Below are 27,694 nucleotides of genomic sequence, written 5' to 3'. Positions count from 1 at the left end.
CTTGAAAAAAATGTAGTTTAAAGTGAGCACCGCTGCTCTTTCCTTCCATTCATGCAGGAAAGCATGGGAAATTCTCCCAAAATATCTGTGTGACATACAGTTCAATTAGCATGGTAAAAAGTTAGGTATTCTTATATTTATAATTAGTGCGTGGTTGTGAACTAGGAGCTAGGGATATATAACATAAAAAAAGGGAGTGAAATAAAGAATCTAAAATTATATTTATATTCCTCTTTTATCTGCTACCAAATGTTATCAAGCATCTGGTCCTATGTTTTAAAAATTTTAATAGACTTTTCTGGGCTCTTAGTACTGCAGGCTCATTTCTTAATATTGAACGCTTTTTCTAGTATTCAAGATCCAAGCTATGGGTTAGGCTTTTTTTGTTGTTGTGTTTACAGATGATACTATCTCATTCTCAGCTACTATCAGAGAAGTTTCTGCCACCAGAATTTAGCTGTGAGTTCTGCCATTGTCCAGGGATGAACAAAAGAGACAAGGTAAAAATCAGCCTTCTTTTGCCAATGGTTTCAACAAAGGAAAATGACAAGAGAGCTCCATTTTTATAAGAGCATTTCCACTGAAGCGGTTCTTTTGTCAGTTCTTTGTGTTAGCAAAAGAGATACCTTTTTTTACAAATCTGAAGTTATTTTCTAATTATTCTATTATCAGAAGGTGTTCAAAAATACTCTAAAACTGTGAGAGCGGCAAACAATAATTACAATGGTAACCAACAAATATCAAATGACTGTAAACACTCCATTTGTATACAACAACATGATACTAATGTTGAAGACACAAAATGCACTTCCACTTCTAAGCCTACCTTGGAACCAGGCTCCACTCTGGAAAAATTGCCAGCAATAGCATTGGCAGGGTTCCACTTTTGTGTTTTTCAAAGGTTTGATAGCAAATACACTCACAGGATTTGTTTATTTTATTACTTTCCAGCAGGGATCTAAGGCTCAAGCTGGGTTTTCCATCCCCAGCATCATCATTAGCAATAAAGGCTATGTCAGCCAAATTATGATCACAATAATCTGTGTGTAGTCCCTGTGTTATTAAGAGATTTGCTCAAATGTTACTTGGTGAAGGAGTCCCCCATTGGTGAGCAGCACACATGGATACCTTGGTGTACGAGGAGGATGAGCTCTATGGGCTCCTGCAGGTCTAAATGCAGTAGGAAGCAGCAAATGCTTAATTTCTGTCACTCAGGAGGGCAGATGTGGCTCCGTATACACAACAGCTTGCTTCGTGCAACCATGCCCCTCAGCAGCACATCCTAAAAAACAAGATTACAGTCTGTCACTTTTTACTTATATTTGAGAAATACGCATAACATCCCAGATACCATCCCAGAAGATAAGGCAGTGTAGTTGCTTTCAGGACATTTTGGGGGCACCCCCTGTGCATACAGCAGTGGCAGGTGTAGGAGACACAAGGGGCACCACAGAGGACCAAGGGAAAGGGTGAATGTCAGGAGAATGGAGCCAGGCTCTTCCAAGTGATGTCCAGTGGTAGGACAAGGGGTAACAGGTGCAAGCTGGACCATAGTGGGTTCTGTGTAAATATAAGGAAAAGCTTTTTCATTGTGATAGTGACAGAACACTAGAACAGGCTGCCCAGAGAGGTTGTGGGGTCTCCTCTGGAGACATTCAAAAGCCACCCGGACACGCTCCTGTGTGACCTGCACTAGGTGATCCTGCCCTGGTGGGGGTTTGGACTCGAGGATCTTTTGAGGCACCTTCCAACTGCTAACATTCTGTAATTCTGTGATTCTGTGAATTGCCCAACACAAGTTCAGGTGAGTCTTTGCAAGGGCACAGGCATGCCGAGCAGTGCAGATGTCCACGCCAAGGTGCCAGCCGTGGGAGTCAGGGACATATGGAAACACAGCTTCCACTTCAGTGAAAACATGGCCACATGCCTAGGGCACAGGGAAGAATTAACTCTTAAAGGACTGCAGGAGAGGGCAGTACTCTCCCATTGCTGTAGGCTGCTCTCCCAGCCCAGCTGCCAAACTGGTCTGGAGGGGCAAGAGCATCCCCAGCATGGGAGGACCAGCACAGCTGACCAGAGGGAAGGTCAAGCCACATCACAAACACAGACTATGTATCCAAGCAGAGCGGGGACCACATGGGACTGGATGTGCTGGGTAACACAGGGTCTGGGAAGCATAAGCAGAGATTTTGGGAGGCCAGGTAGAAGCAGGTTTCAGAGTTTTCCCTGTGACTCCCTAAAGCACTGCCTCCAAGAGCCTGCAGACCCTCATCCTTAGCTCTGCCTGCTCCATGCCACACATCTACACAAGCCCACCTCCCTCAGAGGCTGCTGCCTCTCCCCCCAGCTCTTTCCCCTCTCTGCAGAGGCACATGGAGCCTTTGGGGCTACAGCTGTACCAGTGAGGTGGAGTGGCTGAGCTTGGGCTTATACACAGCAAAAGGGACAGGTGGCCCTGGGGATCACCTTGAGGAGCATGTGGCTTCTGCTGTTCCAGAGAGCTGGGTCACCACTGGGTGTCTGACAGCAAACTGCAGGTCTTCCAGCTCATATGAAGAAGGTGACCTCCTGTCCCCCAGCAGGATTCAAAGAAAAGGAGAAGTTTTATTTATTATTTATTTGGCTTCAGTATGAACCAGATTGAGAACAGTTTCTCAGAGACATGTTCTCCCGCTTGGCCCTCCCCAGCTAGTGAAAAGTGGTTTGTGTCCAGCAGCTTTTCACATGTGGCCTCTTTTTCTAGCCTTTTCCTAGGCTCCTGGTTTTAGTCAGAACATAATCAATTTCCTTTTTAGTAATTATACTTTTCAGTAATTGTACTTTCTGAAATTAACAGAAGGTTTTCCAGTGATAGCAAGTGATAACACTTGATATTTATAGTTACTGCTGGAGGGTGATATGCAGAAAGGCTCTTGCTTATACTTATTCCAACAGAAAGTAAGGTCACTACCTGGTTCTGCTATACTTCTTATGCACCAGAAATAAAGGGGGTGGAAAGGAATCACACCTATGACAGGTGAGCAAAATTGACCAGCCCATACTTGTTTTACTCTGAATAAATCTGAGTGATCATGAGGGTCAAGATCTCTTCCTCCATGGCCGGTATCCTGGGAGGATTGAATCTGTTTTTCTACTTTTGATCCTGATCCTAAATCCCTGTGTTCCTGACCCTACTTCCTGACTGCCACCAACACCAGAAGCCCAGTCTGGGACTTTCCCAGAGCTTGGTGTTGTTACTGTTGGAGTGTTACTGGGGGGAAGTGCAATATTGGTTTTGTATATCATTGAACATATATAATTATTTTCCTTTTCATCATTATTGTTTCACTAAAGCTGTGCAGTTTAGTTTCCAGCCCAGAAGTCTCTCTCCCTTTTTCTCTTTCCGGGAAGGCAGAGGAGCTAACAAAGAGCATCTGTCATCCATGTAATTGCTGGCCCAGTGTTAAACCTTATTAATAAACATGCCTAAAATGTCAAAATCACTAAGAAGGTTCAAGGAGAGCCCACACCTACTTGCCTCCCTTTCCCACCGGCTTCCAGGTGCAGGCTGCTCTCAGGACACCACCTCAGACAGCACAAGCTTGTGTCAGAGCTGGCACAAGTTAGCCAAACTCCCCAAATTAACTGTTTCCTAGTGCAGTTTCTTTTCACCAGGAAATATTGATCTGCCCTAGTGGAAGCACCCCCTCAGAACAAACACCTCACTACAGAGTCTCTCTCTCTAGGAAATGATGCGAGAAGAGGCTGAAGGAGCAACTTTCTCCTTGCTCCCCACCCCGCAGGTTAATACAAGACTGGATTGTTTTATTTTCTTATGGCAGCCACAACTTCTCTCCGTACTTAAGACTTTAAACCTCTTTATAACTCTACGTCTTAGCCGCAGCGAAGGGATGGGAACGCTGCCTCCATCACCCGGGTGACAAGGGACATCTAGTGGCACCGCGCCTCCCGTCTCCGACCGCAGGGACAGCCAGCCCCGCCGCCCCAGAGGGGACAGCCACCTCTCCTGTCCCCACGGTGTCCCAGCCCCACGCAGGAAAACCCCAGGGCTGGTGCAGGGAGCAGGGAGCATCAGCTCTCTGCCTTCCCCAGCCTCGCGTTTCAGCAGCCGGTGCAGAACCGCTCCTCATCCCCGCCTGGGGTTTGCTCTTTCAGTCCTGTTCCACTGTTAAGTTTTCCTAATAATGTAATAATGCATTAGAGATATAATAATCTGTTCACAGTAAGAGGGTGGTTCTTTCAGTGGGATAAGAAAATATGCAGTCTTCTCCAATTATTTGGAGAAGTATATGGCTTAAGAGGAATGTGTGTCTGCGTGAAAGGAAAATAAATCAGAGCATGGTTAGAACAGGACTCTTGAAAATTGTAACCACATGTCATGGCAAGATTTTCATTTTGGTTAATTAGAAAAAAAATAATACTGGCATGACATCCAGCTTAGTTATTTACATCATTAATAAAGACTGAAGATGCTGTCATTATAAACAGACCAAGGAACACTGAAGAAATAATTTTCACAGAATTTCCCTTACAAGCAAGGGAGGCCATGTTGCATGGCTCCTGGTCAAGGCCCCTGGCAGAGAGAGACCAAGCCCTGGGGACTTAGACAAGAAAGGAAGGATAGCTTGGGGCAGGGAGTGATGCAATGGCATCTGAGCCCAAACCAGACCTGTCAGATAGTTGTTTCACTGTAGAAAATACTACAGCTGGTAAAACACAAAGCCCAGGGAGTTGTCTTTTAACCACCCACTGGTCAAAGTGTATTGTGGAGCTAGCCAGTCTCTAGCTGAGAGGTGGGTAGCAGTACTGAGTCCTCTGCTGGCAAACTTGCACAGAAGACTCAGTCCTAATGTCTTTTTCCTTCAGAGCATGTGCATTCTTTTACTTTCAATAACCTTTGAAAATTTGTTACAGTGGTTCATAAAGTGGAGCAGCTACCCAAAAGGGACGTCCTGTTCTTGTACATCTCTTGTTATTTCTCCACTTTGTCTGGTGGTTCTCCAGTCACTTCTGGTTCTCCAGCCTCAGGCTTCCAGAAATGCCTCCAGTGATGCAAGTAAATTCCTACTGTTGACCAAATCTGTGATATTCTATTTAATTTTAATGAGCAGGTTTTAGCTGTTGTTTTATGGGTTCAGCCATAATTGGTACAAATAAAACATTAAAATGGCAGACCCTGAAAGATTCATAATGAGCAGTGTAAATGACAAAACTCTTATAAAAAAACCCCAGGCCTTTGTGAAACGAGGTTATAACACTAAACAAAAACTTCTCTGTACTCAGCAATTTAAATTAAAACATGGCAATTAGGTGATTTAAGCAATGAACATGCAACAAAGGAATCGAGCTGAATGCCATGTAATAGCCAAACTGAAAGCACAAGAATCACAAGAATATATCTTATTATAGCTCAAAACCATCTTACTATAGAACAAAACCATGTCTTACTATAGAACAAAACCATCTTATTCTAGAACTTTATTCTTGCTAAGATACAATGGCAATTCAGTGTAGTTAGCCCATCAGGTTAAATCAATATGAATATGCCCTTATTTTGAGCAAGTGCAAAACCAGAATGGTGGTGGGAGGAGACAGGGTAGAGTGAAAAGCCAGGAGGATCAGCTGGGGTTTGGAAAGCTGGATTATCTGTCTCCTAAACAGTGAGGTGAAGGTACACGTGGCTTCGGTCCACATAACAGCTTGCTGTCACTGAAGAAGGATGGTTACACTTCACTCTCCCCTGCACTCTTCCTTGTGTCAGGTCTGGCATTCACCTCCTTTAGAAAATCAACTTAGCCAGCAAAACTCATGCCCCCATTCTCCTAGTCCCACAAAAGCCAGTGAAAAATTACTTGTGACAGAAGTCAACGAAATGTCACTTGCAGGGGTTTGCAGCACATCTCTGCTATGATGTACTCATAATTTCTGATCTGCTTTGAGTGCTTATTTCTCCACCTACAGCTATTACAATAATTTTCTGAAACATTCAGACATATTTGCTAAGAAACAAGAATCCCTGACTCCTTCAACTTTTTGAGCTCAGGACAGAAGTGATTTTGTGCTTAGCTGGGAAGGTCTGAGGCCACATGTGGTCCATTCCTACTGGGTATAGCTCTTACACCATGTAAGTGCTTATATGCAGGAGCCAAATTAGAAATTAGAATAGTCTGAGCTGTCCTCACTCTCATTTCTTTTCCAGATTGCTAGAAAATAGGTCTGTGACTGTATCAGGAAGAGACATGGTCAGTATACAGGTGAGTAAGTGAAAACTGCAGTAGCAACAGAGGGTTGGTACATTATATTTGCACCATGTTCAAATGCAGGGAAGAGTCCCAAAAGTATGTGCCAGGACCTCAGATTATGTTGGGGTTTGTGTAGATAAAATGAAATTTCTCAAATTAAAAACTCCTTTTCTGTTCATTTGCCTTCTGTTTTTTCAGATGTTAGGTAATATCTGAGTTCCATTTTCAAACTGTTCCCAGCACCTCCAGGAAATCACAGATTTGAGAAGCTGGCTAAGATTTCCCCCTAGTTGCTCAAATTTCTCACTCCTTAGATTTAGCAGAGCCCTTGATTGTCACAGGACACACAACATAAGCAGCACTGCACTTGCATACAATTTCTCCTCTGCTGAGCAGATGTGGTGGCCCTGTGGCTCTGCCATCCCCACTGGTGCCAAGAGCCACCCTGGGGCTGCCAAACGGGGCTACAGCAAGAGGCTGCCTGGAAGATATTTTTGTCATAGGATTTTTAAGGTTCACCTGAAAAAAATCTCCCACATACCTGAGGTTTCAATTTCACAGAAGCAGGTTTGTATTGCATCTTAGAAGAAACTTCTTCACTGAAAGGGTTATCAAACACTGGAACAAGCTGCCCAGAGGGGTGATTGAGTCACCATCCCTGGACGTGTTTAAAGGAAGTTTAGATGTGATGCCTGGGAACATGGTTTAGCATCTGACATGGTAGAGTCAGGTTAATGATTGGACTTGGTGATCTTAAAGGTCTCTTCCAACCAAAATGATTCTGTGATTCAGTGGTTCTAAGATGGCATCAAAAAGAGCTTTTTTTAAAATTATTATTGCCTAGTCTAGATTTTCCTATGAAAGCATTGGGGAAAAAAATACTCACACCCATATGACTGAAGAATAACATGAGAGCTGGAAGTGGTGCTAAACCTTTTGGGTGGCCAAAGCTCTGCAACCTCGACTTAGAGACCTTGCATGGCTGCAGTCCACTTGTCCCTCAGTCTGGGCTTGTCACATATGTTTAAGAATAGATTATTTATTTGTTTTCCTTTCGTGTTCCGTTCCAAAAAAAAAATTATGAAGAACATTTGTGGTTGGAAGGAAGTAGAAAATGGCCCTTTGGAAGGTGCAAGAAACCCACAGAAACCCTGACTCGACAAACTCACTTTCAGTTTGTTTGGCTGCCTGTCACCTCCTGTCCTTCTCTTTTTCCTCTGCAACCTTCCCCCAGTCTTCTCTCCAATATTTCTTGCTTTACCCATTCTACCCATTCACTTCCTTTTCCCTCTCTCTGCAAGGATCTTTTAATATTTTTCTTTAATTTTTTTTTTTCAGTTTGCAGCTCACATCCATGTCCCTTCTCTTGCCACCTCTTGCAAACACTGCAGCTCTCTAGAAAAAGACCAGAGGCCAAAAAGGGAAAGAGTTGAGGTAAGGACAAAGCTTTATGGAGCAAAACAAAACCTTCTCATGGAAAACTTTTAAAGAAACAGACTTGTCTTTCCCATTTGATATTCTCTTGGGAAAAAAAACCCCACATTTTTTTCTATTATAGCATTACACAGAAATTCTAATAAAATGAAAGATATGCACACCTGTACTTTCTTTTATTTTTTTGTTTGTTTGTTTGTTTGTTTCCTAACCAAAACCACTGTGCAGAAAGACATAAAACCCCTCTCTTTTTCCCCAGAGCTCATCATGGTCATAAGACTTATGAGCATCTCAAATTTGTAGTTGGCAAACTGCTGCCACAACAGAATGATTTAAAAAATCCTAGGAAGAGCACAGCGCTTTTCACAACCCTTCCACCGTGCCCTTCGAGAGCAGAAACCTTCTCTAGTCCTCTAAAATCTCCAGTCCTGGGATATGAGGAAAGATTGAAAGAGACCTGGAGCTTTAAACCAACATTAACAATTAGTTTTGAAATCATCATGAGAAATGTAGCAGGAAAAGGTATCTGGTGGGCTCAGCTGCCCGCAACAGACTATTACTTTGCTGCGAAAACGAAGACTATACGAAATGGGGATATTACTACTAAGTACCCAAACCACCAGCAAAGGGATTCTGTGTTTTAGGTACACCTAAAACCCCAAATTAACCTGCAGAGCCGGTCCCCTCGGCAGGCTGGGCTCGGCATCCAGCAGTTGGCAGTGTTGCTCCACGGGAGAAGCGACAGCAGCAGCAGCCAGGGATGCAGCAGCATCAGTGACCCGACACAAGGCAAGGTAGCAGACGGTATGTATAGGCACAAACCCAAGATTTCTTGAAAATAGTAAAGTATCTTAAAAATGAGTCTAGAAAGGCATAAATAGGAGCACCAGGCGGCAGCTGCAGTGCAAGCCCATGGACAGATCTTGCGAGCATCGCTTGAGAACACAGTCATGATGATACACCTTGCCTGCACGTGAAGACACCCACACTAAAAACACAGCCTGTGCAGGTGTGTTGTGAGAAAGAGGAAAAGATTTCCATTGTGCATACATGTACCACCCTCCCTTAACACCCTACAAATTTAATCTATCCTGTGAGACAGGTAGAAAGCAGTGAGGTGCTGCAAAAGAGCTGGGAAATTGAAATTGATCTGCAGCTTGTCACAAAGTAGCCTGTGAAATAATCCTTCACCAACAACAGATTTCAAAGTACACTTTCAGAATATCTAGAAAATGGAAATTTTCTTCCAGATGGGAGGGCCCCTCCTCTCCTTCAGGGGTTTGCTGTTGGCAGCACAGCAGAAAGTAAAGATAGCTGGTATTAGATGAGTGATGGAAGGCCAGAAGGGAGGATATCACAGCTGAAAGGCAGCCTTGCAGGAGTTGATGATATAAAGAAAAAGATGTTTGCTATCTTTTCCCATCCCTGAGCCCTTAAGTATCTCAGAAGTCACTTGGAAAAGTCACAGCCCAGCAAAAGGTAAAGTGAACAACTCAGACTTTACAACTATCATCTTTTTTTTAGAAACTGAGGAAGTTAAAAAAACTGACAACCACAGATCTGCTTTTCGTGATTTTTAGTACATGTCTTGGCAAAAAACTTAAGAAGGGGTAAGAATTAAATGAGAGCAACTTAAAATCTCCAAAAGATAAGTGATTGGAAACATCTGGAAGGTGAGAAGAAAGGAATTAAACAAACAAACAAACAAAAAACCAAACATGCAATAAAGCCCCCAACCCCCACACCCCTAAAAGAGTAATTCCAACCAACAGCAAAAAATCCAAGAAACAAACCACAACCAAAACCATACTTCTATGGAAAAGGAGGCTACTTCAGTACAACACATGGGGACTTTTGGCCATCCCCAAGTGCAGAAGCATGAAAGCTTGTTTGGAGGAAGGGCACACGCCTGTGCTCTGTCTGTGCTCCTTGCTCAGCACCAGATTTCTTCCATCACTGAGGGATGTTCTGTAATCAAGTTAAAGACTGGCCTTGAGCAGACACAAGAAAGCAAGGCAGAGAAAACTCTGGGCTGAAAATATGAAATGGTTAAGGGTGAGAGACTCTTACTCAAGGTCTCTGCTGGTCACTGGTTGGAGGAGGGGGAAAAAGACCTCATGCTAGGAGAAAGAAGTAAAAAAAGGAGAAAAAAAATACTGAGATATAGCAAAGAGACATTGAAACAAATTAATTCTGGGGTTCAAAACTGGCCAAGGAGCTAGAGCTTAAGTTTCCATATATGTTAAAAATCCTTCAAGAGCAAGAGAGAACTCTGTCTAATAGAAGAAGAACATGGCAACAGCAGCAGTAAAATCCTTCCTGCTGTGATTGCAGCAGTAATACCAGAATACATCAGGGGGGCACATATACATTGCACTTGGTTTAATAGCCTGCAAAATGAGTAATTAGCTCCTTTACATTGAGGAAATTATGCATTTCTTAGACTGAAGATAAAAAAGAGGCAGTCTGGCAATGCATTACCACATCTGCCTGTTGCAATGATCACCACCACTAAGGACTATCTATCTCTTTGGAAGCTGCACCTGAGTGTCTCTATCAGTCCTTGGCACAGCCTCAAAGATTATTTTGCCAGAGAGTTGTGGGAGAACATTCCCTCAGAGCAAATTTACCACTAACTGGATAATATTTACCAATATTTACAGAAAATATGTAAAATTCTGTAAATTTACAGAAAAATTCTGTAAATCATAAAAGAAAATAGGATGATCCTCATTTAAGCTCCCTTAAATATTTATTCACTCCATTTTTGCAATGATACCTGCAGTTATATACATTGGCTTGAGTCACAGCAGTATATAAGCATGTGGGTAAGGGGGAATTCAGTGTTACCACTTTTAGTTCGGCCCCGTGCCAATGCCCCAACTATTGTCCAAGGAGAATGATGGAGAAAATCAGCACACAATTCAGAGAAATTAGTACCTGATTTTTGCATGTCCGTGTCAAACTGCACTGCCTGAGTTATGGACATCTTACATATTCTGTGTATTCACATACAAAATTCAAATTACAAAGTTGAACTTACCTTTGCTTATATCTCTATGTGCAGAGGCAGAGACCACATAAAACCCATCAGGCTAAGTTAGGAAGACAACATCAGTTTTGCACCAATTATGCCCCTTTTGCATTTGGAAGCCCCCCTAGCATCACAGGGACTGACACACAGACACTAAGAGCTGGACTTTACCTACATCCAGTAGTGAAAGCTGGGACTTAAATTCACAAGGGAAACACGACACAGGACACCTTTAATCTCACTACTGCTTCTGCCCATCTCTTTGGAGGAAGCTGCAGGAACAGTGGAAATCCTAGATGCCATTATTTACATGGAAACCTGATCTTCCAGTACCACCACTAGACGTCCCCTTAGCTCCAGCCAACAAAGCAGAAGTGATTCTGTAGCCCTGAGGGCTTCTTCGAGACACCCTATGCCAGCAGCCTATATCCACCTATATCCAGCAGCCAGGACAGAGCAGTGCAGGCACATGGGTGCAGGTGGCCGAAACAAGGGCTCTCCGGGGACTCTGCCTACAGCCAGGTGGTTTCTAGACCCTGTTAGCTGCACACATGATTTATGCACTACAGTCACACCCTGCGCTTGCCAAGCAGAGACATACCTTAAATGTTAGCACTGGGATGAGAAGAATGGGTCTATTCAGGCATGGTCACAGCCCATGTTCAACTTCTCAGCTGCCTGGGGAGGCACTGAGGTGGATCTGCACCAATCCTGATCCTGGCAGGTCTGGAAATTTCCTCTGATCCTCTAATTAAGAAGCCAAGGATCAGGTGATGCAAGGCAAAGCAGCTGCCAAGGGAGTGATGCCCCTCTATGGCCTCTGTGAATGGCCCTAACCTTCCAGAAGAGAAAATCTTAGATTCTCCATGTTCTGCCTCTGACATGAGGTTAGATAAAATATGTTTAGGAGGCATGACCTGGCCTGTGGCCCAGCTGTCTGACCAGAGTAACCGCACTCTTTCCTTATAAACAGGACACTGTTCCTTCTGGGTATCTGTGTTTTGCCAACTCAGCTTTATTCAGCCCACTGGAATTATACACACATATGTATAATGAATTTTCCAAAACTGAAGCAGTGGCTGTGGAATTCTGTTTGGAAGCTCTGCTTTTCCTCCAGCTTTAGTGAAACATGGAAAAATCAGCTATTGCAGTGCCACTTGAAGTGGGCTGTTTAGGTACCTGAAAATGTGTTAACCTAGTTCTCAAGGAGAACCTGAGAGAACTTGTTGTGTTTGAGAGCCGTGTTCACCTTCTGAGATTGACACTGAAAATCATAGAATCATAGAATTTTCAGGGTTGAAAGGGACTTTTAAGATCATCTAGTTCTAACCCCCTGCCATGGGCAGGGACACCTCCCACTAGATCAGGTTGCTCAGAGCTCCGTCCAGCCTGGCCTTCCAGGGATGGGGCTTCCACCACCTCTCTGGGCAACCTGTTCCAGTGTCTCACCACCCTCATGGTGAAGAACTTCTTCCTAACATCCAATCTAAATCTACCCTCCTCTAGTTTGAATCCATTCCCCTTAGTCCTGTCACCATCTGACATCCTAAAAAGTTCATCTCCATTCTTGTAGACCCCCTTCAGATACTGGAAGGCTACACTAAGGTCTCCTCAGAGCCTTCTCCTCTCCAAATGGAATAACCCCAGCTCTCTCAGTCTGTCTTCATAGGAGAGGTGCTCCAGCCCTCTGATCATCCTCGTGGCCCTTCTCTGGGCACACTCCAGCACATCCATGTCATTCCTATAAAAGAGTCTCTTTGGATGCAGTACTCCAGGTGGGGTCTCATGAGAGTGAAGTAAAAGGGGAGAATCACCTCCCTCACCCTGCTGGCCACACTTCTCTTGATGCAGCCAAGCATAGGGTCAGCTTTCTGGGCTGCAGGTGTACACAGATGGCTCATGTTGAACTTCTCACCCACCAGCACCCCCAAGTCCTTTTCCTCAGGGCTGCCCTCAAACCAGTCACTGCCCAACCTGTGTCAGTGCTTGGGATTGCCTTGACCCAGATGGGGACCTTGCATTTGGTCTTGCTGAACTTCATGAGGCTGGCATGGGCCCACCTCTCCAGCCTGTCAAGGTCCCTCTGGATGGCATTTGTTCCCTCCAGTGTGTCAGCTGCATCACACAGCTTTGTATCATCAGCAAACTTGCTGAGGGTGCACTCAATGCCACCATCCGTGTCACCAACAGAGATGTCAAACAAGACCGGTCCCAACACTGATCCTTGAGGGACTCCACTTGTCCCTGGCCTCCACTTGGACACGGACCCATTGACAGCCACTCTTTGGGTGTGTCCATCAAGCCAGTTCTTTAACCACCAAATGGTTCATCTGTCAAACCCATGTTTTACCAGCTTGGAGATCAGGATGTCATGCAGGACTGTGTCAAAGGCTTTGTTCAGGTCCGGGTTAATGATGTTGGTTGCTCTTCCCTTGTCTATTGATGCTGTCACCTTTTTATAGAAGGCCACAAGGTTTGTCAGGCATGATTTACCCTTTGTGAAGCCATATTGATTATACCCAGTCACCTCTTCATTATTCCTCTGCTCCAGCAGTGGCTCCAGGAGGATCTGCTCCATGATCTTACCAGGCACAGAGGTGAGACTGGCTGGCCTAGAGTTCCCTAGATCTTCCTTCTTCCCCTTTTTGAAAGTGGGGGTTATGTTTCCCCTTTTCCAGTCAGTGGGGACTTCACTGGACTGCCATGACACTTTTGGAATATAACAGACAGCAGTTTAGCAACCACTTCTGCCAGTTCCCCCAGTATCCATCAGGCCCCATGGACTTGTACACTTTCAGGTTCATCAGATGGTGACAAACCTGACCTTCACTCACAGTTCTTCCTTCCAACCCTTGCCATTGTCTTCTGTGACTTCAGGAGTATGGCTGAAGCCCTTGCCAGTGAAGACTGAGGTAAAGAAGTCATTGAGAACCTCAGCCTTCTCCATATCACTTGTCACTAGTTTTCCTGTTTCCTTTCTGAGAGGGCCACACCTTCCCTAGTCTTCCTTACGCTGTTAATACACCTATAGAAATTTTTACTATTCCTTTTGATCTCCGTGGTTAGATTTATTCTAACTGCGCTTTGGCTTTTCTAACCAAGTCTCTTGCTGCTCAGACAGCTTCCTTGTATGCCCCTCATTCTAGCTGTCCTGTCTTCCACTCCTTGTAGACTTTCTTTTTGTGTGACAGTGTGTCCAAGGGCTCCTTGTTCATCCAGGCAGGTCTCCTAGCATTCTTTCCTGCCTTCCTCTTTGTTAGTATACTTTGCTCCTGGACATGGAGAAGATGATCCTTGAATACCAACCAGGTGTCCTGGGCCCTCCTTCCCTCTAGGGCTTTTTTCCCATGGTGCTTTGGTCAGCAGATCCCTGAAGTAATCAAAGTCTGCACGCCTAAAGTCCAGGGTTGTAAATTTGGAATACATCTTCCTGTATGCTCTGAGGATCTTAAACTCAAGTGGTTCATGATCACTGCAGGCAAGGTTGTCCCTGAGCCTCACATTGGTCACCAGCCCTTCCCTGTTGGTGAGAACAAGATCCAGCATAGCACCTTTTCTTGTTGGTTCCTCTACCATTTGGAGGAGAAAGTTATGATCAATGCATTCCAGACACATCCTGGATTGCTGATGCCTTGCTGTCAGCAGATGCCAGGGTGGTTGAAATCACTCACGAGGACCAGGGCCTGTGAACACAAAACCTCTTCTAACTGCTTATGGAGGGCCACGTCTGCTTGGTTCTGCTGGTTCTTTTTTACATCTTACACCTTACACTTTAAACCTTACACCCTACACCTTACATCATCTGCTTGGTTCTTACTTGCACCATATGTCATACCTCACAAGAATGACATCATCACCATTGCTTCAAGCACTTCAGGATGGAACAGAAGAAGTTGAGAACTGAGGTAAATTCTGCTCTGGCAGAGTGTCAGGAGAACGGATCAAATGGCTTTGGAGAGGATTTCCTCTCTGGTCTTCAGTTAAAGCAGCCAGCACTAACCTCCTCCCTGTTAATTCCCCCCCTCCTTCAGGAACATAGGGTAATATTCTAACTACCAACTGGGAACATTGTGAATAACTCATTGTGGTAATTACTCTGACACAATTATAAATATCATATTAACAATCACCACAATTAAAGATCACCTGCCTTCTTGCTGTTGCCAGGGATTTCACTGTTGACTCTGGTGTACACCCATGGTTGCTCAACGTCACGTGAAAGGGGTTGCAGAACTCTTGTTGCTTTAAAATTATCCTGGTAAGGTCAGAGGGGAGGTTTTTGTCCTCCAGTCAAGCCCCTGCTCAGCCACAAAGTCTTATAAGTCACCTTCCATGGTGTGAGTTAACTTTCTTGTCTTCTGTGCTCTCTCAGAAACACAAATGCTCTACATTAAAGCAGGCAGAGCATACATAAAGTATACACCACAGGGGTTTTGGTGGGTGACAACAAGAAGTAAGTCTTTAAATTACAGGACAGGAATTCAGGTGAAGCATGAGGGCCTGCTTTCCAGCCATGGGGATGATGAAGCAGTTGAAAGGAGCACCTGGGAGTGGTGTGGGACCTTGAACCTTGGATGTTGTTGTGGACAGGTCATGAAAACATCCGTGAGAGCCAGTTGCCTGCAGCTGATGTTCCCCCTGAACATGCCCTCCAGCCCCATCACCTGAGGTACCACAGCTCCACAGCAGAAGTCTTGCCACTCTGATTTAAATAGGGATATAATCTTTCTGAGGACTGGGAATAGCAGTTGCACAGTATGGAGGAACACTTTCAGACCTCCATTTTCAGACCTTCACCGGGGTTACTTTGCAAGGACAACTTTCTGAACAAAAAGAGGGCTGAGCTAACCCGTTTCTCTGCCAACTCCACCTGCAATAAGTAGATGCCAATCTTTCTTTGAACTTTGTCCCTGAATTAGAAAGGTAACCACAAGGCATCAGATAAGAAACTGGACACATCAAAAAAGTCAAACAAAACCTGAAGGACTTTGATAGTAAACACATGTGCACTGAAGGCACTTTCATATGGATCCCTTACTTCACCATGCAGAAAGACCTCTAGCAGAAGCTTTTTTTAGGGTAGCAAAATACAACATTGAGATCTTTAGCCACTCTCTGGGGCCCCACACACAGGGCACAAGCTCACAGAGGTGTCGTTTTTGGGCACTGTACAAACATAGGATAAGTGCAGGAACACCCTGAATGGTAACATAATACAAACAGAGATAAGGGAAGAAGAACACCAGTGAGCTAACACACTATGATGATGAGAAAATCCTGGCTTGCTTCCTAGAAAAGCTGTGGTAGCACCCGAACCAAAGAGGACAACTGTTAGATGTTAGCCAAAATACATTGACTAAATAAATCAAAGAAGTACTTCAGCAACATGACAAAGCAAAATATATCCAGAGTACAATTAAACGATTCAGCATAAGAGTAAGGTACTCACAGCACTGTTAAAAAGCCACTTTAAGCAGTTCAGCTGGTTTAGCTTATTAGTTAATTCATACAGCCCTGTTGTCCCAGCACAGCAAGACTAGCTCAGAACACAGGAATTTCCTCACCAAAATATCACCTGGCAAAAGATGGGTGGGAGATGCAAGGGTGCTGGTGAAAATGGGCTCTGCTGCCCCAACCTGTGCCTCTTGGAGGTGGCATGGCTTGGCTGGCTTGGTGCATCCCCAGCACAGTAGGGGTGGCTGTAGGGCCGTTGTCCCATGTGAAAAATGTGCACCCACAGCCATTTACACCAGGTTCCTTCACCAGACTTAAAGCCATTCCTAAAACAGTCTGTAACTATGGTTTTCCCTACATTCGCTTTTAAACTGAATACTTTTGGTATCAGGTCCATCTTTCCTCCCTCTCTCTCAGTCATAACCATGCACACACAGACAAACTAAATATATATGCAATATATGCAGCCCAGTGTAATTCCCTGGGTTTTTCTTTCCAGCAGACATTCTCCATGGCTGCTAACTTTCATTCCAGTCACTTCAGAACGAGTAGAGTTTTTGCTTTTCCTCCAGATAAGCCAATGAAATTAATTTTCACAGGGCAAAATCTGGCTCTATGTGTAATTATAACACTAGCACACAGGGGAAACAGAGGGTCAGCTGGAAACTCTTCCAGCTCTTGGTGTCAGAGAATAATTCTGCCTGGACCCATTAAAGGAATTTTTTTTTTTTTCTTTTAACAGTTTGCTCTCCTACCACCTTAATGCCAGGCTGTTATCACCGCTCAAGTATGGTAGTCTGTGTGAGCCACCAAAACAAGTGTTAAAACCCTCTGTGGGAATAAAAGCAGTTTACATGAACTCTCACATCCTTCTCCCACCTTCTGACCAAAGGCTGCTCTAGCAGCCGGTGGGATGAGACTCTTCTGGAAAGGTGGGAGCAAAAACTTGACATCTTACCATTAGACATTATCGTCGGTGTTTGCTGAGTTAGGAAGGGACAGGAGATCAAGAACAATTCTCAGGCATCCTGTCAAACTGGGGCCAAAGTGTAAGCAGAAAGTAACGTGCAGGTCACCAAAGGATCTTTGGAAAAAAGAAAAAAAAAGAAAAGCACCAGATGGTCAACAAAATTATCTGATCCAGGGGAACAGGGGAATGTGAATGACCATTTCAAGTCCTGTTTTAACACCTTATTAAAATATAAGAGTCTGTGTCTGAGAAGCTGGCTGTGTTCTGGGAGAGCCAGGTCAGGCAGAGATTTTGAGATTTTGCAAATAATCCATAAGCCACCACCTCAGCGCCTCAGTGTCCTCTGCACCTTCCAGCACTCCAGTTAGGCATAATCACCCCCATCATTTTTTTCCCCTGATTAAACTCACTTGCAATCCCATTAAGCACTAAATTACTACAAGCAGGTTTTGTTCCTTCACTCTTTAACTGCAGCCTCATATAACACGGTGTGCAAACCCTAACGAAAGGCATTTGTACGCCAGGGGGGGTCGATACCCTGGTTTAACAGAGAGCAGCTTTGTAAAGGGAGAACAAGGCTAGTGCAGTGTGCTTTAGGGCTTTTACTTCCTATGGCCAGCTCCGGATCTCTGTCACGCGTTAATGAACGGCTGCTGTTCATTCATTCACCCGGGGTGGTCCAGTGGGATGGGACATCATGGGATAAATCAGAGGGGACAGGTCCCTCCGCTTATCTGACTGCCTGGCTGGCAAAAATCATCCCATGCTTATCACAAAACTTGGGAAGTCATACGGCTCCGTTCAGGTTTCGTGCTGTTTGGGTGAAAGATGGAGTGGGCAGGAAAAGGGCTCTGCTTCTCAGGGAAATAAGGTGTCTTATACCAAGGGGCATCCACAGCCATTACAAAAGCTGTGTCCCTTTGGGAGGGGATTCCAGAAGAGATTTTGGGCTACCATGAGGCCTTCTCTTCTGGTGGGACATGTGAGTAGCTACCCTCCCTCGAAGCTGATGTTCCAGTGATTTTCATTTGGCCTCAGGAGGCTCTTAGAAGCATAATAGAAGTACATTTCTCAAATTTGAACACTTTAATGAAGTTTCAAATTTCAGAAATTTCTGTGCTCCCACCCATGGGTTTCTCTGCAGAAATGTATTCGCTCTTCAAGAAGTCACAAGCTAAGATCTAGGAATATGCTGTAAGGGACCACAACACTGATAGAATAGGAAGGAGCATGGGCACAGGAGGCACAGCAGAGGCTGCTTGGGGGTCACTCTGCAAACCCAAGTCCAGAAGATCTGGTACAAGAGAAATCTATTCCTCTTAATGTTTCTGGAAAGGAATTAACTTTTCTGGAAAGGAACCAGCCAAGCTGTCAAGCTTCATCCAGCCATGATTTTCTACACGTCTAAACTCCACAAACCTTTTTGTGGAGATGTGAAAATGGTGTATTCATTTCAGTCTGCTCTTAATAGATTTACCTAAGCTAAAGTAACTCAAGACTCAATTATTAAAAATAAAAAAATTAAACCACCTTCAAGCTGCAAGAAGAACTCAGGCACTTGTATAAGTTTAATGGAAATCTACTTAAATACTCAACTTCCATTAAAAGAATGCAGTTCTTTTTTATGCAAGCCTTGTCTAGGAGAGGTGATAGGGACAGTTGGCTGATGGCCAGCTCAAGGAGTACCCGGCCATATGACTGCAGAGTATTTTTTGTGCATTCCTTCTCTTCCCTGCCAGCTGTCTCTCCTGGCTGGGTACCAGGCTGCCTCCCTAAGCACACGTGAAGAGCAATGCATGCTTCCAGCCCATCCTTCATGTGCTGTAGCTTCATTTGTCTCACAACAGCCTCAAGCAACCTCCTCTTACTTTTTTTGTCTCTCCTTTGAAAAGGCAAATAAAACCTCCAAAACCAGTTACCAAGGAGAAACAAAGCAGAAACCCCAAGCAGAAACATTGCCATGAACTAGATTACTTATAAGCTCGGAAGAGAGAAATGCAAATACATACCCAGTGATTGCTCTGTCCTTTTAGTTTCTATTTTCTCACCTTTTTGTTCTGACAAGAAATAGTCAGGATGTGACTGTAAAGTCAGGGTATCTCTAGTTACAGCAGAATCTAAGAAGCATTGTTCTGGTAAAATGACACCACATAGAAGCCACCCTATATAAGAAGTGAAGGAGGCACAGGCTGTTGGATACAACGCACTCCAGACAGAGGTGTCCATGCTAGTTAGTCTTAAGTGATGATACTCCAGCTACAGGTCCTAAAGCAGATGTTGGCACACACTAACAAAGCAATTAGTGATAGCTGAAAGAGGCAACCCACTACAGCTGACAAGCTCGGGCAGCTTGGGTCCCTACTCAGAGATGGTCCCACCTGGTATGCAGCAGGGAGATCATGAGCCTTGTAGATATCTAGGTTGGGCAGATGATGTGAAAAGTACTATGCAGCACTGCTACATTAGCCACAGAGTAGGGAGGAGTCAGTAGGATATCATTACCCAAAAGTTTGGGAGGTTACAGCTTCCCCATCAGTCAGCACAGAGATCCTGACAGTGCAGCACAAAAAGCAGATGCTTGGATTTTTGCAGTTGTCTTTACAAGACTTTCCATCACAGGAACATCCCTTTCTCCTCTCTTTGGTTTGAATCCTCAAATTATTGATTTTCACCTGGTTTCAAAGAAGCAGGAAAAAAATCAGCGTAAGTTTATTAAACATCTCAGGCTCCCTAGAAGCTTCATAAACTTTTCACTAAGCTGGCCAGAGCCTCAGCTTTTTATCAAAGTGCCTGAAAACAACTTGTCTGCTTTCCCATGTTTATTAGGAGACTCTTGCACAGCCCTAACACTGCTATTGCAATGAGGACCTTTTGAAGCTGCTGCTTGGCATGTGTTTTCCGTTTATTTTCTAATAAAAAAGAATCATATGCACAAGGTTTTCTGAAAAGCAACTGTACTGGCACTCGGCCACAGGGGAAAATAACTGTAAAAATCCCTGATGCTTTCTGTTAATGTTAAATTCAGACAGCTTTGTTTACAAATGGGACTGACTTCTTATTTAATTAACTTTTTAAAAGGGATAAAATCTGGGAAAGTTTATTAGTCCACTGTGGCAAATATGTTCTCTGAGCAACAAAAAGTCTCTGATCACCTTTACTTACCTCCAGACACTTCAGAAGTGGTTGAGTAGATGTTTTCCAGTTTTCAGTTAGTGGAGGGCTGATCAGGGTTTATATATTGGATCCTGTTCCCATTAAAATTAACAACCAAATTCCCACCAATATCACTAGGGGTGAGAAGGAGTGCTCAAAACTATGTGCTCCTATAAAAAAATCTCAGCTTTTTTCACAAACATGGCCTGCTTAGAATTTCCCTGACCCTGATAATCACATTTCTATAGCATGACCACAGTAACAAAGCGCAAGGGTTTACCAAACCTCCTCAATTTACCTTTAATATTTTTTTTTTCAAATCAAGTTTCTAACTATATTTGCACAGAATACCATAGGGTGCTGTGTAGAGGTAAAACCAAATGACAGCTACTTCATCAAGTCACATATGCATGCCTAGAAGCAATGGGAAGCATTTTTTCCCCAGGAGAAACACTGAGCTGCAGGGAAGGTCTGGCTGGTGAGAAGCAGGATGAGCCCTAGAAGCCACAGGAACTATGGCTCTGCAGAACAACAAAGAGAAAGTTTAATTCCTTTTTGCCACAGGTTTCAGCAAAGGTTTGACCTTCTGTCTCCTGCATTGCATCCTGGTGCTCTCCTCTCATTATTAAGTTGATCACTATTTATTTTGCAATTTTTCTTTTCCCTTTCTCAACCTTAAAACATTGGTCAAGAGTGAAGCAAACCCAGCCAGCAAGTTCACAGAGGCAGGGGCTTCAGGTCTACATCCAGGTCCACCCAAGCTGTGACTTGAAACCCCTTCACCTCCCTCCCCACCAGACACAGCTTTATCTCTTGAAATCTCTCCTCCTCAGGTTTCCTCCTGCCATTGTTTATAAAACTCTCCTTCAGCTTTGATGAAGAATGAAAACCAGACATGCCAATCCCAAGCTTTTCCTGAGAAAAACTTCTATCACCATTTCCTGCCAACCCCAGTTGTTGCCTTATTGTGTCAGTATTTTGGGGGTACAGACTGCCTCAATGGTAGTGGAGATTTAGATAGGAACTGTGGAGCAGGGATACAACATGCAACACAACAAGGATCTAGATAAGGAGAAAATTAGGGCTATCTATATTTGTACAAATATGTTTCTATGTACATATGGCTATTTCTGCAGAACTGAATACAGGGGGTATTTCAAAAAATTAAATCATCCTGAAGGGAACAACACATGAAGAAAATTAACAAAGAAGGAGACAAAATTAAGAGATTTATAAAAGAAAGGGACCTCTAGAAATACAACGGTGGGGTAGGCTGTAGTGAATTTAAATACCAGTATGCAATAAACTGCATGTAACAGGATCCCTGACCACAGCCCATCTCTGAGGGAGGTTTCAGGTCCACTTTCCAGGCCTATCTCTTTGACCTTGTCTCTGTCACATAAACGAACTGAAATGCACATATGTTTTTAAGTTTGTTTCTAAAATAACCAGTCTGAAGCAGAAATACTGCACTGCCCACACTTGTCTCCCCCAGCTTTCCTCAGGGGAAAGAGCAGAGAAAAAACATGCATCAGCTGAAGGGCTACAGCTACAAGGATTTATACAAAACAGAGCAAAAAAAGAAAGTCTGCCCAGTCCCAGCTGCAGGTGAACAGTGAGCTGTGGGAACAGGCAGTGATGGGGAGCCATGGCTTCCTCACCCCCAGCTTTTTTCTGCTCCTCAAGGCATGCATCAGCCCTGTAAACATGCAAGGGCTCACCAGGCTTGTTGGAGGGATGTGTCCACCTTCTCCAAAGAGCAGAGCTGCCCTTGGGCACCGAGAGCATCCTACAAATGAATTGGTCGGGGGGCAAGGTATTGCTGCCCCTGCCTTTGCTGCCTTTTCAGAGACCAAGGCAGACCATGTCCAAGGGACTCTGCTACCAAGGAGATGCTTTTGTCCTTCAGTGGATGCTACCGCATCCCAAGAGGGTAACAGGATTCTTTCTAAAGAGCAAGAAGTTTGAACCGTGCTTACTTCTTAATGTGGATCCAGGAAGGAACAAGCATAAGCAGGGAATAAAGACTGGATGAAATCAGCTGTTCCCAGGTGAGGGAGAAAACAGTCAGCACAGCCTGCACACTGTCCATTTTGATTGATCCCGACAAAAGAAATTCAAGATTCAAAAACAAACATGAAGGAAACTGTCACCAAAAAAATAAACAATAATTAAAAATTTTTAAAAGTTATCTAGTCTAGAAAGCTGTCCTTCACCTTATCTTATTCCATACTCAGCAGACACTGGAACCAGAGAGATTAATATTTTATTCCCAAGTTTACATCCCAAGGGATATGTTTGTGCTTTAGGAAAATAAGGAGAGCAGAGGGCTCTGGCAACCTCAAACTTTTTATTCCTACTCTGTGCTGCAAGAAACTCAAGGCAAATCCCATGTCCCAGCACCAATGATTCCCTGTAGTTCCTGTGCATATTTCTCATATTGCTGCAAATACATTACTGCCTACAAAAGCCAACCATGACTGCATCTACATGCACTTGTCTCCCTTCTGTCCTAACCACTGAGACCTGCAGAGCCTTTTTCTTTCACAAAGCTGTTTGTTACTTGAAAATCCACTCTGGATGGTCTCTATGGGAAAAAGAAGGACGTTTTACACCTATGTATACAATAAGCAGAGCAACATACCTGAAATGGCAGCTTGTTTATTTCATGAAAGTAAATTTTCATCAAATTCAGACATGTGGACTGTCTAACAATTATTATTGTGTTCACAAAAGGATTTCCTCATTTCTCACTTTGGAGACTTGGCAATTTTCAGGAAGGTCTGTCTGAAAGAGATCATCAAATTGGTTGGAGAACCCAAACCATCTGGTCTAAAATGTCACCTACTGGGGCTAAAATTAAGATTTAAAGCACTTCTGTTAATAAAGTAAGCTAGAAAAACTTATTTTCCATTTTGGAGAATTTTATTTGTTTTCTGACCACAGCAGTACTGGGTATTAATTACTTGAATTGCTTGTAAGGTCAGCATCAGCAGAGCCTATGTAGCTTTTTCTTTTTTAAAGCAGTTCAAAATCTCAAGATCTAGTGCTTCAAAGATGTTTTGACAAAATGGAAAAAATTGACTCTGAAAAAAATTTAAAAAGCTCAAATTTTTAATGTCTCTTTAAATTGTGTTTTAAATATTTAATAATTTTTTTAAGTTATAAGCCTACCCTAGGGCCACCATTAATCCCATACGGCTATGAGAGATACCAAGTAATCTATGGAAGCAGGAAGAGAACATTTTGTCCTTTGTTTCCCACCTATTATAGTTTACTAAAACAAATACAAAAGACTTTAAAAATCATCTTATAAAAAGAAATTCCTGCAAGCTCCCCTTTCTTGTCATGACAGGCATGACTTACTCCAGATTCTAGCCCCAGCTCTGCCCTGACTGTCTTTCCAGTCTTACGCAAATGAAGAATTGTTCGTTTCCCTCCTCATAATCCCAGGTTGGATCACTACCATTTGATTTGCAGAGATGCTACACAATACCTTGGAAAGAGACAGAACATTGTGCTGCCTCATTGCACAAGATAACGTGAGGTATGGGAAAATGGAAGGGTGAGCATGTCAAAAACATCAGCTATTTGGGCATAAGCTTGAATAAATCTGACGATGGAGTCCAAATGGGTAAGGTGGTGCCAAAGACAAGGAATGGGCTGGTAGAGCTTGACAGAATATGATAAGAGTGTTACACAATACTTGGGGAGATTTCCCAACCTGCCACTGTAGATGTGAGCATCAAAAATTCAATGGCAATATGGGAAAAGCAAAGTAGATGATGAAAAATAATATTGTTTACCTCCATTGCAAAGCAGACAAAAAGAATGGCCATTGCAAATTGAGAGGGTAGGGAGGGAAAAAAAAAATCACCCTGTGGTCAGAGTGCATCACCTTGGCAATAAATATGGAATTAAGAATGTAATGCAGCTTTAAGTCCAGTCCCCAAAACCTCTGTTCATAATCCACAGATATTCAAGTGGGACTTTGCTTCTTGCAGCAGCATGGCTCTGTCCCCCCCAGTGCTTCCCAGCTGCCAAGATGCTTCCCTTCTGGCATGCCACCTCCAGGAAAAGGACTAGCCCAGGCCAAGCTGAGCTTATCTGGCTTTTCAAAGCACTCTGTCACACTTGAAAAAGAATACAGGCAGAGTAACACGCATCAATGGGATGCTTTAAATCCTACTCTTCTAAATTTCCTGTTCCTGTCCAGGGAAAGCGTCGCCTGCTCTCAGGTGGCACCAGCAAAGCTCACAGTGCTGTCTATTTTTACAGCAGTCACAGGAAATACCTGCAAGCAAAGAAAACAGCAGGCTGTTAGACTTTACCTGCAGGGCTCTCTTTTACAAGCAAATAGTTTCCTCCTCCTAATGTTGGTGCTGGCCCAAGTGAGATGTACTTCAGAGGAAGAGCTGCCCCAGTAGGGACTTGAAGCTGGAAGTGCTGCGATCAAGCAGAGACTGGCAACTTTGGGGCTTTCATCTCTAAGCCTGTGTTGCCTTTTGAATGACACAAGATAGGGGCAAGAAACTACAAGTGCCTGTTCCCTGCTGTTTTGTCTCAAGACCATTTGCCAGATGGTGTGCAATGGAAAAACATTGTGCATTTTTTGTACTGTCCCAACTGCATGAAGATGCCAGTGCAGCTCTGCTGCAATTAGTCAGATGTGTCTGCTTGTTTCTGGAGGCAAGGAAAGAAGCAAGGTGTCAGCAAGGGTCCTAAAGCAGGTAACACAGAAAACAGTTCTTTATCCAGCACAAGGAAGTAAAATGATCTTTCATCAGAGCTGATCTAAGATCTCCTGCTCAACCCTAAGGTGGACTCAAAGGAACTGTGCTAGGTTACACATCAGGTAAGCAAGGGAGATGGCTGGAAAAGCAGTGGTGTACTGAGTTAAGGTAAGCTTGGCCCAGGTCTGTATTATTAGGAGACAAGAGAAATCTCATCTTTTGGAACATACTGAGGTCTGGTGGTGCTTCTCACCCAGTTCCAAGAGACTGACTTGAACTAAGGGACTCACATGGGGGCATGGACCTCTCAGTCAGTCACTCACACACAATCAGGAAGAAAAAAAACCCAACACCCCTAAACACCTCACCTGCCAGACACAAGCAGTATCAAGATTAAGGGTTGGACTTGATCTCAGAGGTCTTTTCCAACCTGGCTGATTCTGTGATTCAGAACCACAAATCAGAAATCTCTCTCAAGATATTGCCACGGTGACTACCTCTCTTTAGTGTGAAGAAGAAAGCTGACACAGAGGGAGCCCATCAGGGTTCTGTATGGGAGAGGGGCTGTGAATGCATGGCCACCTCTCCTTGGACCACTCCTTCTGGCACCACTTCCTCAGAGCAATGCACGGGGTATTTTCCGCCAGTATCAGGTAGATGGCGTACTGGAAACCATTAAGACAGGGCTTAGACTTTCAGGCTGCCAAAGGAAAGGGCTTTTTATTGGATAGGATCAAATGGCAGGCCAGACTAAATGAGGTGAGATATGAGGACACTTACTCAGGGCCAAAGGTTAATGTCTCCCCACATGACAGGGGCCGGTATCTGAGGAATCTAGAGGCCAGTGTGCAGCTACTAACCTTTGCCCGGAGATCCGACACTCAGTGCTCACCCAGTCCGGGGCTGTGCATGTGCCACAGCAGAGAAATTGAGATACTGTTGCTAGAAGAAAGTGATAACATCAGTAAACAGAACGGGGAGGGGAGGGGGGGGGGGGGGGGGGAAAGCCGGCTTCTGGCTTGATTTGTTTCAAGCCCGGCTAACATTGAACTCGAGCATGAGGAAAGTGCCCCAAAGACGTCAGGCTCGTGATCCAGTGCCTATGTAAATGACACCGGCAAAGGGCTGGAGGATTACCTTTCCAAAGGATTAGGAGGATTACCTATTCAAATGGAGCATCTCCTTCCCTCTCCGGACAACTCCTGGTCCTCCACAGGGCTTTTCAGGCCACCAGTAGCACTCCCTGGACGCTAACAGAGGGACACAGCACCTGAAATGGACCCCGAAGGGGAAAAAGGGCACATTTTATGGTGCCGTACTGCTCGTACTGGCCACCCTCTCGTTGTGCCACGGGAAACACGGCAGTGTAGACATCCCAGATAATTTTGTCTCTGGTGTAGCGGGACACTGCTCCCTCTCCTCTCGCTCCCCCTCCCTCACCGTGGCCGCCGGTACAGCCTCCATCACGGGCGAGTTTGGCTACTACAATCCCAACAAGAGAAAGTTTAAGCCGCAGAGCAGGCACTCGCTGTTGGCACAACCACCCACCCTGGCAGAGCACCACGGGGCACCCCGCAACGCCCAGGTGAGAGGGATGCGGCAGCCTGGGTTCGAGGTGACACCAAAAGCCCGGGCTCTGCGCCGGCTCCCAGGTGGCAGAGACAGGGATGGAGCGGGATGGCCAGGGCAGGGCCGGCCCTTGGGGAAGCCCCCACATCTCGTCACGGTGCGAGCGCAGCTCCACAGCTGCTGGAAGCGGTGGGAGGATAATCCGGAGCAGCTGCTGGCATTCCTCTTGCTCCCTAGGAGCGATCAAAGCCCAGAAGAGGACGGACTTTGCAGTCTTAGTAGGAGCAATGAAACAGCGTCAAGGATACCTAGGAATTTCCCTTTTATCGCAGCTGCAGCGGGTTTATAGGAAGCAGAAGGGATAAGCGGCTCAGCCATCAAGTATTTTCCCAGTTCTCTCTGCAGGCACAAGTGGTGGGCACATTTTCTCCCTCTCCTCATACTGTCTCTAAGGAGCCAGCAGAAATACCGTACCAGTGCTGGAAAAGTGGGGAAAGATGAGATCTTTGGAGGTCAGGCACTGCTTGCTTCATTAAAAGTGCACTTGTATTATACTCCTATTACCACCACGCTGTAAATCAGATACAATTTGCAAGCAAAAATTTGCACCTTCAAAGAAAGACTTAACAAGTCTTTCCTTAGCAGAGGCAAAAATCATTTAAATAAACAGGAGCGTGTCATTTAAGTGTTTCATTGTTTGCAAAGTAGTTTTCATGCACCAGTGGGAGCTAGGGTAAAAAAGTGTTTGCACAGAAACTGCTAAGAGGGCCTGTTATATCACACTTCCCAACAAAGCCCAGGCTCTTATCCTGGCTGTGGTCAACCCCGTTGTGCAACAAAGATGATCAAAGGCAAAAGATCACAAACACTTCCATATGAGAAATCCCTTGGCCACGAAGAGAGGGAATCACGCCAGCGGTGTAAGGTACCACTCATCTCGTTGGGTGTCCTTGAGAACTACACCATGGCATATGTAATGATAATTAGAATCTGAGAGTAAAGGATAAGAAGATGTTACAGCATCAAGAAGAAGCAAGAAGCAAAAAGTCCCCAACCCTCACTTTATTTATAGTACCCCTACAAAACACTACACTGATCATATTTC

At 44.4% G+C, this 27,694-nt stretch overlaps 1 long non-coding RNA gene across 2 annotated transcripts; it reads right to left on the bottom strand.

Annotated features, from left to right (window-relative positions):
- Window positions 1-4,238: 4,238 nt before the first annotated feature.
- Window positions 4,239-26,402, bottom strand: LOC139788040 (uncharacterized). 2 transcript variants are annotated; one of them, XR_011722760.1, is made up of 4 exons: window positions 26,183-26,402; window positions 25,881-25,962; window positions 22,932-23,074; window positions 4,239-4,311 (listed from the first exon to the last, which is right to left on the bottom strand). It is a non-coding gene; the product is annotated as an uncharacterized lncRNA (long non-coding RNA). The 2 variants fall into 2 exon arrangements; XR_011722758.1 differs by lacking the exon at window positions 4,239-4,311 and having other exon boundaries at window positions 22,230-23,074; window positions 26,183-26,398.
- Between the last annotated feature and the right edge of the window lie 1,292 nt (window positions 26,403-27,694).

Source organism: Heliangelus exortis, chromosome 1, assembly GCF_036169615.1.
Source record: "Heliangelus exortis chromosome 1, bHelExo1.hap1, whole genome shotgun sequence".
Lineage (NCBI taxonomy): Eukaryota > Metazoa > Chordata > Aves > Apodiformes > Trochilidae > Heliangelus > Heliangelus exortis.
This window is presented reverse-complemented; position numbering and strand designations above follow the sequence as displayed.